The following is a 16,322-nucleotide window of genomic DNA, read 5'->3' as shown; positions in this document are numbered from 1 at the left end:
ACATCAGCATGTTATCACAGGTGGACAAATTAACAAGAAGGAATATCCATCCATTTTCAATAACCCCTTAGTCAAAAAGCCCTGTTTTTTGTGAACTGGAACCTAGCCCAGCATATAAGGGGCTCAAGACCAGAAAGACCCTGGAAGGGACACTAGTACACTATAGGCACACAAATGCTCAACCGTATGGGGGAGAACTCTAGATATGCCTCACCAGGACAAAATGTCTTTTGATTGAACAAGAAAACAGGAGCATTTAATGAAAATACAAGAGACCATGGCCTGAATAGGCAAACTCCACACAGACGTTTTTCTTCGGAAGGCACCCCAGGCCCCAATAGAACCCAAGACCTTAGGACCTTGAGTCTGTAGTCATAATCCGCCACAAGAAAGGACATATTTTAATAAGTTAAACAATGAGATCAAATAAAGCAGTTAACATAAAAATGACAGAAATCTCTATAACCCTCCACATCGTGTACAGTATTACCTAACAGCAAGTACTCCCTGGGTTTAACAGAGGTCTCATCTTGCTCTTGGTGCCGTTACCACCCAGGCGGTTCGCAGTGTCTGCCTGAGGCCCCTGTGACATATCCGATTTCTTACATGTACCTGTACAAGACGTGTGTACAGTACGTCTTTCATTTTAAGGGCTAATGTAAGACAAAACAAATGACCTATAAAATATTCTTATTGAATATTCCATTTCTTACCGCAAACAGCCAAACCATGAATTTCTTCTCTCATGGTTCTTTCAAGACAGCTGAGCTGGTTAGCAGCTCTTCAAGCTTATGTTACTTAACAACTATGTAATTTCCTGCTCCACTGATTTATAAATGGCGAAAGTCACTCTTAGTAGAGAGCACACCAACAAAGTACCATTCAGGTCCTAATGATTAAATGGTTAGTCCGGTAGCAGTCCAGCAAACATTTTCATTCTAAGCATAGCAGCAAAGAATGAGCTACAGATAAAACAGATAAAACTCCAAAAGCTCAAGGTGACAGCCATTTAAGCCATTTAAGCCAGCTGGCTTGAAGGTTAGATTCTTCTCTTTTTATCATGTTTGCGATAACACTGAAACACTTCTGGAGAAACTGATATTCTGCTTTCAGGCACCTTCAATGAGTGCTAGAGCTAGCTTTTTATCCCAGAAGGCTGAATGTACTCTAGGAGCCCATGGAGGAACACTTACCATATGTTTTACAGCCTTCATGTTCAGAATGCCATGTATAAAATGTTTTAATTGTCCAATTACAGTACAATTGTGCTTTAGTAGAAACTGAATACTGAATATTTTGTTTTTAAGGATGATTAAAAAAAATTAAACTAATGCTGGCAAACAAACAAAAAAAATGTGCATGACTTTAGATGGATATTTTTCTATTTAAATCCATGGATATTAAAATTTTACTTCTCTCTCATAGCAAATAAAAACATACATCTTGATGCTATGGGTTTACTGGAATATGCTGGTCCTTATTTTCTGTGCAAATAGTTAGGGTTCTTCAGAATATTTGTTGCCAGTATACCTTCTAGCTGTAATTATGCAATCTTCATTCTGTATGTTTCACAGTGAAAGATTTTGCGATATAACTTGTCTGTGTCGCCCAGTGTGGTAAACTGAAAAAAGTAAACAGCCAAAAAGAAACATTAGAATTCATTGGGAATTTTATAGGTGGCTTGGTTAAAAAAAAACACAGTTGCCTGTCTTGTCCGTGTGTATGTATATTAAATGCCTTGTTCCTGTTAGAAAATGAAAAAAAATCCATTATGGTTTTATTTACGATTCAGAGTACAAACAATAGAAATTGACTAAGATTAATAGCTTTCTGCTGTTTTAATGAAGAAAATCCGTTAGCTCAAAATATGTTACTATGCAGGTAGCGAACAAAAACCAAAGTATAGATTGATCGTACAGTATAGATTGACCAAATTCATACCATGTTTTCACAAAAATGGATGGAAAACGCATTGCTAAACTAAGACAAACTGTGTATGTTATTAATTATGGGATACCACTGGGGAAATATTCCCATTGTTTTTTCAAATTAATTCAAACATGATGTTAAAACTTACGCTTGACTGTCACATGTAAAGAACATTGAATCTTAAAAACAAATTCTTGGTCTTATCTGGAGAATCTTCAGAGTTTCTTCTGAAACATGCTTCTGAGACTCATACTGTATGCGGATAAATGAAGGGAACTTCTCAACAGCAGTCCTGTTCCCCTTTTTAAGAGAAGCACTACTCAAAGATACTGCCTTCTCAATGATAGTTCTACTGTTTGGGAAGTCTTAATTCTCACACGTTTTTACACTTCATTTTCTAGATTATGGGCAGGATATGGAAATTGCTCCCTAAATGTGTGAATATATTCAGGTACAGTATATGCATGAGGCCCAACAACTTGGAATGACTGTGCTCCTGCCTTCACCATACACTGTGTAAACCTGACAGTATGGTGTTACAATGCGTGTCATTCTTTCCAGTCAGAAAATAAAGAAAACGGAGTGCCCTGTGCAGTATTCTCACATTCTTTTGAATCCCATATTTTATTCAAAGGTCTTGATAGTAAAATAGCAAAGTTGTGCATTAAGTTTTGCCAAAATGAGTGCCCTTTTCTGAAGATTCCCAATTATCGATTAGCAATATGGCCTCAGCTCTGCATTCAGGCCTATTGGTCACCGATAAGGCCTGGATGTAAAACTGCCAAGGAAATTCACTTTTCCAAATTGAACACGGAGAAATGATACAAATACGCTTGTTAAATTTTTGGAATAGTTGACTGCATTGTTAGATTAAATACAGTAGGATGTGGTGTTAGGACCTATTTGAGCATCTGACTTTCACTCTTCTTCAAAGTACCAAAAATATATCCCATATGCATTGCCACAGCTTTGGGTCATTACTTCACAATGACATTGAATGTACTAAATATTTTAATCTACAATTGCTAAAATTGCACAGTTCCTGGGTAGCTACAGTATATTGTAACATAAAGTACTGTAGATTTCAGCAGCCTGTCACCCTCTAGCATGCTTTTATGTCAAAGATAATTGAAAAAAAAAGAAGCCAAACAGTGTTGTATAATAAAAAACATTGCATTATGATGACATAACATTGCATTGTTTCACAATAATTTTTCATTTTAACTATATAATATGGTGTTGTTTCACAATATTGTATTATTATGAAATAATGTCACAGAATGCCAACAGATGAAGAAGGAAAAGGTTTATGGGGTTTGATTAATTGAGTTTGCATGTACAGTAATTGCCAGTGATTTTGTCATGATCGGTATTTTTGTCCTTTTCTTGTGTGATGGTTTCCTTCCTCTCTAGTGACAAGACATATTATTTCACTTAGAATTAAGATTTATTAAAGATTTCTAATAACGTTTGTATTGCTTGTAAGTGCACAGGAGGCCCCTCTGATTTCCTTGCAGCCAGACACTAAGAAGACAGCTGTGCACAGACTGTTTTAAATACTATATTTAAAGACAGAAATCAATGTGGCACTACTATCTTGCAGAGATAACTGAGGGCCAGTGCTAGCTGCCCCCAGCAACGCTAGACAAGGCTCTCCTCTCATTTTTGTACCCGGGACACTTCCAGACAGAGTGAGCACCTGTTAAGTCGGATCATGGACCAATCCTGCCCAGCTCCATCTTCTCAGCAGGAAGTTTGAACTCATCAAGCATGCAAGGCCAATGGATCTTTGAGTATAAAACTTGTTTATTCACATTAGAATTCTCGAGAGTTGAACTATTATACCAACAACTTTTGATGTTTAGTTCATGGTAGTAAATGCGTATTTACTTGTATCTGAGAATATGAATGTGATGTAATTATGAGATTGATAAAACCTGCAAGGTAGACCATAACACATTATCATCTAAGTATTTTAACTCTGAAGTTATTAGCTCTTGTCCTTGTAATTTCTGAGTGAAAGGTCAGCTTTCGTTTCACAGAGGATCACTTTACAGATACTGTATATTCTATTGCATTTGTTGTCATTATGCATGATTTGATTTTATATTAATTAATTGTACATTTTATGTTTAGAATTAATCTGAGATTGTAATTTATTATGTTTGATTCCTAAAGGTTGTCAAGTACTCTTGTAACCCACACATTACTACACACCTAATCAAAAGTAATCAAACACAGACAGTGGGGCAGAAAACAATTAACAAAGACTGCTGAACACCCTGGTGGCGCAGACATAATGTAATTACCACACCTTAGGTATTGGGATATGGAGGTCTGTGGGGGTACTGAGCAAGTTTGGACCACACCTTGAGCTGAGGGGAGACAGTAAAGGAAGCAAAGAAGAAAGAAGCATGACACATGGATATCTGCATACTGATTGTTCTCAAACAACCCGAGCTTGAGAACTGGACACACTTGACCCTGAGTGAGACAGTGGCAAACCCCCTCTGCATGTGATTGGCTAACTGAAAAGGAGAAAATACCTGAACTGGAAATGATGGGGTACACCCTCTTCCGTTCACAAGCCCCTCAAGGCAAGATGGACAAAAAAGGGAAGCCAATTTCTGCGAGACCTGAGGAAATGGGAAAAATTGGTCCAGAAACTGCAGACCAAAGGAGACCTTAGCCACAGAATCAAAGTACTGTGCTGGGACTTCCTTGGAGACAAGGAATAAAGGCACAAGCTTGAAGAGCTGGTGCTGAGGCAACAGACAGAGTGGACACGGAGCAGGGCGTGTAGGAGATTTTACAATACAGCCAGGCATTGCAGTGAGTGAGGAGTTTGGACTGCACAATTTTTTTTTTGTTGTTGTTCTTTCTTCCTCATCAAAACAGAGACTACAGTGGACAAATGGTTTCTTTTAATGAACAGATGCACCTGTCCAGTACAGGGAAAAAGAACTTTCAAGTCCCGTAACCTTTCCTGAATGGATAATTGAGTGTGTCTCTTGGAGACACTTTGTGTATTGTGGGTTCTATGTTTTCAGTTACAACAGTTAAGGGAGGTGTACGAACTAGAGAATAAAAAGGGCATTTACTGTACTGTATGCAATACTAATGTCTGGAGCTGGTCTATGGGATCAGTCTGATTCTGGGAGATATAAAGAACCTGTTATGGGTGTAAAGGGGTCCACACTTAAAGTTGCTAGGTGGCGTCGTATGCTACAAAGCTAACTTTTCAAAAGCATTTCCAGCTTTGCCCCTGCAATTTTTCATGTACTGTATTCATACATATATGTAGAGGTTTCAAGTTAACATTTTTTTTAAGTGAAGCCCAGTGCAAAATCTGGAGGAAACATACCGTTTGCCTGTTGAACATCCCTTCTACTGTATGTATCATATAACTAAATTATTTTTATAGCTGTATAGCACCTAAATATCCAGCTTGTTAGCAAAGGTAAAGCCTGAGCTCACTATAGTGTTTATTCATTTTTTTACGATTCCTCTGGAGGTGTCTCATAATTTGCAATCAATATCAATTTCTTCTCACAGCTCTATTTGTTTTTTTCCATACTCTTTGTGAACTACTGACTAAATACTGAATCAATCACACAGATAAACAGGGCACATTACATGCATTTAGAGTAGGTATTTGGCAGTTGCAAAACAGACACAGATTAATAAACATGAGATAAACTACTTTAAAATTGTTTCATCCTTCAAAGGCATTTATTATTCTTTAATATACCACATTAGCATTCTTTAATATACTAATGTATTGTAGTAATGCCATGACTATTTTGATATACGTTCCAGACTGACTTCAACCAACTTGATATCTGGTTTACAGGACCCCATTATAACTGCAAAATATATGTGCCTGAAAAAAGGTGCAGACATACTGTATGGGATTGAAGTGTACTCTAATTAAAGCAATGAAGGTGTTCTCCTGTACCGAGCTGATATGAAAGAAGAAAAAAAAGAAAGCAAACCTTAAGTCAACTAGCTATCCCAAGGTCTGGCAGACGGCTCAAAATGCAGGCTCAAATGTGGTGCCAGGACAAAACTCAGTTGTGTTTGAGCAGTGTCCACATCAAATGTTTGTCCTAATGACTTGGTTAAAAAAGGGAAGCAATTGAGAAGGCCCAAATGGTATTCGAATGGGGAAAATGCCTCAGTAATATTTCAGCATATTACAAACCATCATTCTACCTGCATAATTTCAAATACCTAAATTCCATGTATACTACATTGTAAAAGAAAACTCAGCCATAGAAGAACATGGAGGTTTCCAAGCAACATAATACATTGCTGAGAAAATTTTGTACACCTCCAGGGCTGGTCTGTATTTTTGTAAAATCTGATTGTGTTATACGTTTAAAGACAAAATATGTGGATTAATTAATAACCATTAATGACCCTTATGAGAATCGGTACAGTATGTGAACCCCTAGTTTCAGCACCTGTTGGCGCCTCCATGAGCAGCAGTAACTTCAACTAGATGTTTCCAGTTACTCTTTATCAGTCTCTCACAGAAGCATTTAGGAATTTTTGCCCATTCTTCAATACACAACTGGTTAAAGTTGGTGCCATTTAAAGGTTTCCTTGTATGAACAGCTCGTTTCACTTCTTGTCATAACATTTCAATGGGGTTACAGTAGGTCTGGACTTGGCCAATTCAAAATGTAACATTTCTCCTTCGTCAGGCATTCTGTTTTAGATGGGCTTGTACTTTGTGGGTCATTCTCCTGCTGCATGACTCACATTCAGCTCTGCGTCAGCTGATGAATGGCTGACCTAACATTCTCCTCCAGAGTTTAAATACAATATATAATACTGAGTTCATGGATCAGTAAGTTCAATGTTGAAAAGCTCTCTGGTTCTTGAGGTAGCAAAGCTGTCCCAAACCATGATGCTCCCATCATAATGCAGTATTTCCTACACAAAATGTTTCATATTGTAACCACTCGACTTTTTGACTTGTCTGTCCAGAGAACATTTTTCCAGTAGTTTTCCAGGTGCTTCCAGGTGCTTTCTGATGAACCATGTGTCATGTGGCAACCATGTGGCAAGTTTCTTTTTAGAGAGCATTGGTTTCTTCTTGGTTGTCCTCCCACAAAAGAATATTTCTTGTTTAGTTTTTATCTGTTAGTTGAATCATGAGCACCAACATTGCGTACAGCAAGAGAGGCATGCAGATCCATTCATGTTACTCTGAGGTTCTTTATAGCATCCTTGATAAGGTTCTGGGTTTCTTTTGGAGAGATCTTGGCAGAACAACCACCATAGTTTTGAATAATTATGAGTTGTCTATGTAACAGTCAGTATGTGGATCCCCAAATGTCTAGAAATGGTTTTATAATCTCCTCCAATCCGGTGAGCATCACCTACTCACATGTTTCCACAAACCTGTATGTTGAAGACCAAACTCACAAAGTTGCTGACCCTTTAACAGGACATGACTGCCCAAACTCAGTCCTTTTTTACTTATTACTCAATTATTTAACCACCTGATTCAAATTGCTCCCCTTAATTTTCAGTAAACCGGGGTTTACTGAAAATCACTTACACTGAATTTTAAATTCTCAAACCACTGCATCTCACGAAAACATGGAACTGGCAGATACTGTATAAACCCTTTTCATAATTTAAGAATAGACAGGTAAAAAAATTAAACAGGGCTAAGAAATTGTAATTTCCCTTAATGATATTGGAGGTTCACAAACTGTTTCTCAACGTTGTATAGTATATAACAATGTGGAGCTATCCGAAAGAGTGCCTCTGCAGCCCCTCTGTGACAGGTGACTGCAAAGACGACATGTTTTTAAGAGTGTATTGATTTTGTGGTAGTCCCCCTTGCCCAAGCACTAAATCATACACCTGCCAGATCTACCCCGAGGTGAAAGAATGGTTTGAGTGAATGAAACAATTACTTCCATGTCATTACGCAGTACAAGATGAGCAGAATGAAAAAAAAACAGAACTCTAAAAATGATCACTCAGAACAGGGATACATCACATATTATTGCAGGCAGAGGATTTAGATACAGCAACATTTTATCTATCAAATAAATGAACACTGGAAACAGATCAATGACAAAAATCAGTTACCAGTATGTCTATCTTCCTAATGAGCAAATATGAAGAAATATGCACTGATTAAAAAAAAAACATATACTGTATTTCCTAAAGGAAGCAGTTGTATAAGATCTACAAAATATACCATGCTATTAATGTATAACTGAAATTGATGAATATGTAATTCACAATGTTCTGTAAATTCAAAACCCTATTATGCAACTGTTTGAAAGGTTTATCTTTGTGTTTATTATTATTATTATTATTATTATTATTATTATTATTATTATTACCCTGAAGGTACTGTACACATTCCTTATGTAATTACAATACACATTTTGATTTTAAAAATGTAGGTAGTAACGGCATGTTTCTTACCAGAACTCTGGTTCTCTTCAGCCTTATATAAAAAATTTCATGCAGCACACAGCAGTGCTCAGTGGTATGATTCACAGCTAGATTGCTGGCTTTTTAAACCAGGTGATTGTCCAATTAGTTTTCAAGTACATATGGTGGGTGAAGTCTGCAATCATATTGTGCAATTTCAAAAACCCACACGATGGACCGTGTTCTTTGTTTCTATTTTCATGATGGCTGTTCACATTGGCAGTATGTTAAAGAGGATGCACTGGCATTAATGGAATTGACAAAGGCAAGTTTGATGTGGAAAGTCATATACTATTGGAAGACTAAGAGATAAGCATATTTTTTGCAAGAAGTAGCACAAAAGTGTGATTGTACCCTAGCTGTTTAGGTACTGTAGCTGTATGCTGCCTTTCAGCACAGGTCCGGCTCCTGCTCTGATCATCCATCCAGGAGGCACCCCCTTTGTGTAACCTGTCCTCCTTTCCTCGAAGTGAAACCCTCCACATTAACCGTATAAATACCTGAGGGGAGCTCCACATTGCACTCAGAGGAGCAGCACGGTTTACACACTTCCTAAGCACAGGACTGTACAAATTGCATTACAGGCATCTTACAATGGCAGAGACATGGTGCCTCTGATGACCCACCACGTTGCCAGATAGATACATTCCGGCTCTGTGGCCTTCGTTGTGATTTAGGAGCCATGCTTTGCTGACATAATGACGTGACAGACCCCTGTGTACATTTCCCTGAGATGTGTTCTGTTGTGTATTGTAGCTAGTGGTGATGTTGTTGCTTAAAACGGCTTTGAATTATCTACAGATTTCTTCTGCACTGCTGTCTCAGGGAAAGGCGTCAAGGGGCGAGCACCTGACGCCTGACAATGGAGACTCTCTTAAAACCACCATCTCTTTTCAATTTAAAAAGCCCAATACTGTAATTATTTACCAGTAAATAACTACCCCCCCCCCCCCATCATTATCATGGTAACATTTTTCTGACCATAGTAATTTCAGTTTGCTTGATCCTAGAAATTTCCCTGTAAGACAAAACATTTTTTGCAATACAAAGGATGTTTTATATCGATTAATGCCTAAATAATAGTAATAATTCAGTTTTCTGGACACTCAACTAAGAGCACTTTACAGATACTGGGGATCCCCTCCACCACCCCCAGTGTGCAGCCCCACCTGGATGCTGCTTCAGTCTGCTCACACACACCAGCTCTCAGTGTGGAGGAGAGCAGAGTGATGAAGCCAGTTCAGAGATGGGGATTATTAGGAGGCCAGGGGGAAATATGGGCCAGGACACTGGGGTTACACCCCTACTCTTTTCAAGAAACACCTTGGGATTTTTAATGTCCACAGGGAGTCAGGACCTCGGTTTTATGTCTCAACTGAAGGACGGCGCCTTCTTACCGTATAGTGTCTCCGTCACTATACTGGGGCATGAGGACCCAGGGTGAGCGCCACCAACTCACTCCAGTAACACCTATTCCAGCGGCAGCTTTAGTTTTTCCCAGGAGGTCTCCCATCCAGGTACTGACCAGGCTCACACCTGCTTACAGTAGCTAAAGTGGGTTGCCAGTTGTGAGTTGCAGGGTGATATAACAGCTGGCTATTACATATTAAATATTGCAAATATCCACAAAAGTGAAGTGTAGCAACCAGCCACCATTGAGAAACTGCTGCCACAGATCAGAGGGAGTTAATTTTATATATAAAGAATGTGATCTATACAATTTTCTACAAGTCACTTTCTCCAGAATCCACTTGTCACTAAGCGTTCTTTCAGGACCCCATGCAGACAGCACAATCCGGGGAGGAGTGAGGAAAACACAAGGAAAAAGGCATGCAAGGAGCTGGAAGGAAAACAGGGGGCGTGTCCAAGGTGCGCTGGTGTTCAGGGGGGTGTGTCCAAGGCAAACAATCCAAAGGAGTCCGAGGCAAATCCGAATACGATGCAGTGTCCAAGACCGGGTGATCCATCCTGACAAAGACGAACAGAGTTAAAAGCCGGAGCGGGATCCGGCGGAGGGTCGGGGGGATAAAAAAGGGGGGTCACAGGACCAGACGCTCCTTAGTCCCGGACTCAGAAGGTCAGGACGCCATTGAAGCCGATGCTGCCGAGTCGCTCCTGGACTCGCGGATAGGCGGGCTTCAGGGCGTCCATCTTCCAGAGCTGAGCCTACTGTAGATTGGCAGGAACGGGGGGCAGGAACCGGAGGCGGGTGCAGGGGATCAGTACAAAACTAGGAAGGGCTGGAGCGTCCTTAAGAGGAGGGATTTACAAGTGTGACACTACTAAAGTGAACTAAAAATGAACAAAGAATTCAGAGTACCCAAAATTTGGCAAATTAATTTTTTGAAAAGTTAAGGGCACTCCAGTGCCTGATAATACAGGTTAAAGAGAGAAAACACGCATAAGTTCAAGAGTAATACTGAGCTTTAAACAAAATGTTTAAAAATAACTTTACAAAATACCCTAATATATCATACTTCAGCACTGTGGTAATACAGTAAACATTTCCTTTCATTTACTGAACTTACTTGAACAAGATATGTTTCTTAAATTTGATTTCATTTTATTGGAGAGGCAGGTGTTGACTTGATGTTTGTAGTTGGGTTTTCTTGGATGTATAAGATAAAAATTTAAAAGCTTGACTCCTGAAAGGCAGTTGTGATATGCACCGTAAACCTTTATACAGTAATTACCTGCATACCTTTGGTTTCATACTGTATACTACAGCATATACTATACTTCTCCAAAGGAAATTACAAGGAAATTGTACTGTAAATCACAAATAAGTCTTGTCTCATTCAGAAGTAATCATATATACTGTAATCTATACTATTGGCTCTAGAATTTTCTGTACAATATTTAAGGACTTTGATTGTTTATTGTTTACTTTGAGAGTTGAAATGGACATTGTTTCTAAAGTGTCAACTATAAAAAAACAGTTTGGGATTTTAGAAGGGGCATGAGGCCTGAGATTTTTCATATTGTAATGCTTTGTTAACTTGCCAGATGTTTCTCTTTTTTTTTGTCTACCTCAGCCCACACACACACAACAGAACAGTACTTGAAGTGATGCTTAGTGGCCCTTAAAACTGAAATTAAATATGAGTCATTATGGCCAGGAAAGCTTCCACTCTATTATTACATAACAGTTCAGCTCTATAATCTGAACTATTCACTATATTGTAGTTGTTATTGGCATCGCTGTGCGATGTATGAAATAAAAACAAAAAGCATAATATCTTCTTTGTTAATTTCTGTGTCTTTTTCACTTGTTCCAGGGCTTCAGGTTTTTGGTCTCTTCTCATTTTTATACATTCTTTTAAAAGGTCAGTCCATTCTTAACTGCAATTAGAAACAGTTTCAATTGGGCTTTCAAGTGGGCTTCATCCTCTGACTTCTGCTGCATAACACAAAAAACTCTTTCTAAAATGTCCCCATCCTTACTTTCAGTTTACAAGGATAAGGTAGAAACTACATGAAGCACACGTTTTAACAAGGAGCTGTCCCAAGAGCAATGAAAACAAAATCTAGCATCATCATACAGTACAGCACTTTATTACAATTGCTATGCATGACTGCATTCTCATTAAAGAGGAAAAGTCAATTATAAAAATGGTTTGTTCTCATTTTAAGGCAACTACTACAGTTTGTATGTGCATAAAAACTAAAGTATAGCTGATTGTACATGATAATTAAGTTGTTACACAGAGAAAATCCATACATTATTTCAGAGATAAACTTTCATTTGTTGTTCAGATGCACAAATGTCTTAAATGAGTATCAATTGAATACTAACTGAAGAGTAGAAAAGTCAGGGAAAACAGGGAAAACCAGAAGCATACTTAAATGTACAGTAAGTAAATATAAAAAGAATATTTATATATTTAGAAATATATTCCACTTTTATGTATAGAAGCACAATGTAATTTACAGTGCTTGCAAGAAGAAATAATGGGGATGAGAATGAGGCAATAATGAAAGTGTTGTACATGGATTTTAAATGAACTAATTTAATATCAAAGTAAATGAATAAACCTGCAATTATCCTGCATTGCAGACCAGTTCCTATACACTTTATTGCAAGAAATTAAAGCTAAATATACACTACACTACAATTAACCGAATAGCAACCATCCATTTTCTAACCATGTCTTCTAAATTTGGGTCATGGGGGAGCTGGAGCCGATCGAATAATAATAATGATAATACATTTTAAGAATAATAATTTAAATGGAAGAAGTGAACCTTAATACTCTATTACACACATTCACATATAATATGTCAAACATACTGAATTTGTATCTTAACACAGAATACCTGAACCACTGTGCTTTTACTGAAACAGCACATAACACTTCTAATGTGCAGAGCCATCTAAAACAAGCCAGCCATGCTGATGAGGCCCACCGCCTGGCTTTACTCTCTGCTGGAAGAGACCCTCAGATCAATCAGCTACTGAAAACCAACTGACCCGGAAGGCCTCAGTGGCCCCCTCTCATTTTGAAAGTTTTAAGTTTTTAATATCTGTTTGAAAGACAGACAAATGGGATCCACATTCCTAATGCTGTGAATCTAAAGCTCACTTGGAAAATACACCAACACAGGGCAAGAAGGCCGTAACCTGAAATGCAGAGTCACTGTTTCCTTCATTTTAATTTATTTTCAATTTCAGTATGTACCCTATTTCTAAAGCTTTTGACTAGCATTCTGCATGAGAGTTATTCTTACACATGTCTTTAGAACGTGAATACCTATTCTGAGAGAATTGGAGGGGGGGGGGGGGAGGTTTATCAAGTACATAAATCCATCCGTCCATTTTCTACCTGCTTTTTCCGATAGAGGGCTACGGGGAAGTTGGAGCCTATCACGGCAAGCAACGGGCCAATTTTCCCAAAAGCCAATTAACGTTTTAGTATCCCAGGTATTCAGGGGCCATTTGTGCCTGGCAATAACTGCCAAGAAATAGATCCTGAGATATTGTGTAATAACTTTGTAACTATAGACGTTGGGAGTTCGAGCAGGGAGCTGCGTCAGCATGCGTAGCCTTCAAAGGAACAGGTACAGGTTTATTCCATGCGGAAAGAAAAAAAAGAAGGCTGTTAAGAAGGCTCCACAGGCGAAACGCTGTGTCTCTTCTTTCAGCGTGGAATAGACATTAGAAGCCTGATTCGGGGCTTAAATTGAAGTTAATTTACCAGTATGTCTTTGGACTATATGTGGGAACCAAAGCATCTGGAGGAAACCCACATGAACATGGGAAGAGCATTCAACCTCCACACAGACAGGACTCCAGGTTCAGAGTTGAACCCAGGGCCCCAACACAGCAGGACAGTAATGCAAACCACAGCACCACTGTGCCACTCCCCTCTCTAACCCAATGACCTTGTAGTCAGGGTACTCCAATACAAGGTCATTGGTCTAGTTATGTGAGTGGCGTGGTGATGATTCAGATGTTCAAACCAAGTTCTTGACTTCTTTGAAGTCATTATACAGGAGGTCCCACGTACAGTATGTAAGAACACCGATAAGCCCCGTGTCCACTGTTCCCCTAAACTGCCGCGCAGCAAACTCAGAGGGAATTTTTTTGCGCGGAAATTTCTTTTGACTGCGACTGTGACTGTTGGCATTTTCCCGTTAACGTTCGCCTTCATGTGTATCTACGGTTGTGGCTCTAGTCTTACTGTCTTTGACACAAGTTAGCGCACTATATTATGCTTCGTCATTTCCTGTTTGTAATGTGTAGCGTCATTGTGAGGCGTTGCGTAGTGAGTCAATTGTATAATAATATTTGAACCGTATTGAACCGCCTACTTGCTTACTTACTTGCATCAAGTGAAGATAGCGAACGCGGATTCAGTCTGATGAACATAATAAAAACAAAGTCTCGAAACCGGCTGGAAGAGTTACACTTAGACATGCTCTTGAGAATTAAATCGTACCAAAACAAGGTATAGATTATGAATCTTGACAAGGTGTACACGCGATGGTTGTCATTGAAAGAAAGACGCCAGAAATGATAACTGAACAATATGGTTGTCGTGTACAGAACGAGTTAGATTTAAACTTCAGTTGGTAGATAGAAGTGAAGACTTCTATAATTTTCAGTGACATACTGACTTGCTATTTTTATAGTGATTAGTGAACTGTTGATCTCGACTGTTGAAGTTCAAGATATGCAGTGCACGATTTGCATTATAGTTGCAATGTTGTGAATAAAAAAGTCCATGGTAAAACTTTGCATTAGCGTGCACAATACTAAGTACGTAAGTAAGCGGTGTAGTGTCCGAATACCACCGTAAGAAAGGCGAGCTAATGGCTGACTATACCCGTGTAGACTCCACAATAAACTTCGCCAGGTTTAAAAATTAAACGTGTTTTATTCACATTCATTGTGTTTTCGTCAACAAACAAAAGGAGTAGTTTTCTACAATACCAGAACTGTTCCTCAAAGCTCAAGTAAACTAAACACGCACCTACACAAGCACATCAGAACCGTTGTGCTCTAATTTCCTGTTTTTTTAAAACTAAAAACATCTAGAATTTATATTAATGAACATCGGCGATTGGCCGTCTTAAAGGCATACGCACAATTTACGTAAACAAAACAACGTGGTTTTCACATAGTAAAACATCAACATATTCACTGGGTTGTTTTTAAAGGAATATAACCAAATTAAAACAACACATGTCTCCTACAGTACATCACCGACCCCTAATTGTTCTTAACCTACAACTTAAATAAAAGGAGCCATGATAACTACATTTCAAGGACTGGTTTATGTCCTTAGGAACTTTAGGAAGTTCTCAGTTTAATTTAGTCAGTCTCCAAGAGTCGGTACAACTGTTTGTATTAGCGTGCGCAATACTAAGTACGCACGTAAGCGGTTTATTGCAATTTAAATCAATCAACTGTTGAACAAACATCAAACGAAATATCAGAAAATAAACATTTGCACGTTGTAATTGGAATCTTCAAGACCTTCATAACCGTTATTTTTATCATTCGGGAGGTGAGGTTCACGCATAATTAATAACATGACTGAACAGCAAACAATCAAAACTTCAGATAATGTGGCAAAACAAGTAGGCTTTCATGGGAGTCGTTAAATAACACAATTTTGCAGTAAATTATCGGTCAACTCAATACTGTAGGTAGTAGTACTTGAAAACGTCTCTTAATACTACGTACTGTATTGTACAGTAGGTACTTCCTTTAGTTTTGCTGGCAAAATTGCAAACTCACCAAATCGGCAACAGCAGTACATGTCGTTATAGCACTTGGGCCTTGCCTGGGGTCTTTTCGGTCGAGCCCCGAGTTCTCACATGGGCCCGTACGAAGCCCTGTGTATCCCGCACTACAGCGTTTTAACACCGCCCGGGTTATTTAATCATCTGCTCAGCAGGAAAAAAAACCGAGAGGGAACATACAGTACTGTCCTGTGTAAAATGTTTATTATGCAAATTGTAAAAATGAATATAACACTAAACAGAGGGGATTAAAAAAATAGAAACGAATTCATTTATGGTCAGTAATTGAAATAAATAACCATTAACCCCAAACTGTAAATAATATACCTGAGCAGTTGGTGTAGTAGAGGCACCTACTACTTCAGCTTCGGCAAAAGAGTAACAAGTCAGAGGAAAACTGTGAAGAACAAATTTTAGTATTAAATACATTCACTAACAATGATAATAACACAAACTAAAGAACACACAGTATACAACGTACTGTACATGTGACCCTATTTACAAACAAGGTGTATCAGATGCCTACATCCTGACCAAGCAGGAAAGCCCAGACTAATTTCCCAGTAGTAGGCCTATATACTGTAATGTAGAGTGTAGAGTTACAACTGCATCATACAGTATATGAAACAGAATGCAGCCTAAAGTTAAATCTCTCTTCCTATAAATCTAGTTTCTCC

The sequence above is a fragment of the Atractosteus spatula genome, chromosome 6 (genome assembly GCF_055471065.1).
Source record: "Atractosteus spatula isolate fAtrSpa1 chromosome 6, fAtrSpa1.hap1, whole genome shotgun sequence".
In the NCBI taxonomy this organism is placed as follows: Eukaryota; Metazoa; Chordata; class Actinopteri; order Semionotiformes; family Lepisosteidae; genus Atractosteus; species Atractosteus spatula.
Note: the sequence above shows the minus strand (reverse complement) of the source record.